The sequence below is a fragment of the Belonocnema kinseyi genome, chromosome 10, assembly GCF_010883055.1.
Source record: "Belonocnema kinseyi isolate 2016_QV_RU_SX_M_011 chromosome 10, B_treatae_v1, whole genome shotgun sequence".
NCBI lineage: Eukaryota > Metazoa > Arthropoda > Insecta > Hymenoptera > Cynipidae > Belonocnema > Belonocnema kinseyi.
This window is the reverse complement of record NC_046666.1, coordinates 4,618,584-4,619,985: the sequence shown is the minus strand read 5'-3', so window position 1 is coordinate 4,619,985 and position 1,402 is coordinate 4,618,584. Positions and strand designations below refer to the sequence as shown.

Here is a 1,402-nt window from a genome sequence, read left to right as displayed (position 1 = left end):
CAAAAATGAATTTTCAACTAACAACGTTTATATTTAAACCGAGAAAAGGTTTTTATGTTTATAAAAAACACTTGATTTGATAAAAAAAAGAATTTTCAGCAGTAGTTGAATTTTCTACAAAAAAATATTTTTTAATCAAAAAAGAGAAAAAAATTAATCTAAGATCTTGAGTTTTCGTGACAAAGAAACCATCTTTCCACAAAAAAGTTTAACTTTCAATCAAATAATCGAATTTTCTATCAAAAGATATATTTATAGACCAGAAAACCTATTTTGTACTATAAAAGACAACATAAGTTGAACAATAATTATAAATTTTCGAAAGAAGTAGTTGAATTTAGCACCAAAAGGGTGAAATTTAAAACACCAAGATTAATTTTTACAGAAAAAGGCAAATTAATTTTTAACAAAATAGTTATAGTTTTGACTGGAATGTTAAAAAAACGAATTCAAACGAAATAGTTGAATACAGTAATATGGAACTGCTTCTACAAATAAAGAATCATTTTTACTGCATTTTATATAATAATTATAAAAACTTTCAGCGCGCTCTATACAAAAATTGCTGAATTTAAAAAAAATGCTATGACATTTCCAGGTTTTTCCAGGTACATAATAATTTCATGAAAATGCTAGGTTTTCCATATTATCGAGGTAAATAGAAACGCTGAGTGTGAATAGTGACATGAGTCCGAGCGCTGATTATGACAAAAAAACCGGTTGGACTACAAATTATAGAAGTGGAATTTTTCAGTGCATTTGTTAATTTTTAATAAATAAGACAATTATTATTAAAAAAAGTGCATGCTTGTGCAGCTAATTCCAAATGTATATGTACATTGTGCGAAGGTGCTTGGTTTCTAGATAAATCCTAAAGAAATCTTACCACTTTAAAAATTTGATAAACTCGCCTGATTAGACAATACGTTTCCTTTCTGGTGAATATTAAAATGATCTTTAACACAACGCGCCCTTTCACTTTTTCTAATATTTTAACTATATTTTATACCACTTCTGTAGTAGTTTAATCCGGCAGTACGGGGACACTTACCGATCAAACAAGGTTCTGTTCTATGCTAAGTTACCGATGGTAATTACCTGACGTCGGTAACTTAGCTCGGTCGGTAAGTTGCCCCGTACCGCCAACGCTATACTACATTTTTATCAACTGCGTTTTTTCATTTAACTCGACTTTCTCTGTTAAAAAAATCAATCTCTATATCTGAGAGGTTACTGGCCATTTTCTTTTAACTGGGCAAAGGTGTTGGAAATATTTTTCTGATATAGGTATGGCTTCTATGAAAACCAGATCCTTTAATTATTGACAGTATAGGAAAATTTTTATGTACAGTTGAATCTGAATTAAGTTATTCTAGATTTAGTGTTTCCTAGAATTGACGCC

The 1,402-nt window shown here is 29.5% G+C and overlaps 1 protein-coding gene across 1 annotated transcript in view; it reads right to left on the bottom strand.

Moving 5' to 3' along the window:
- Positions 1-1,402, bottom strand: part of LOC117181586 (trypsin-4-like) — a 13,886-nt gene that overhangs the window by 11,221 nt on the left and 1,263 nt on the right. The gene's annotated exons all lie outside the window — the stretch shown is intronic.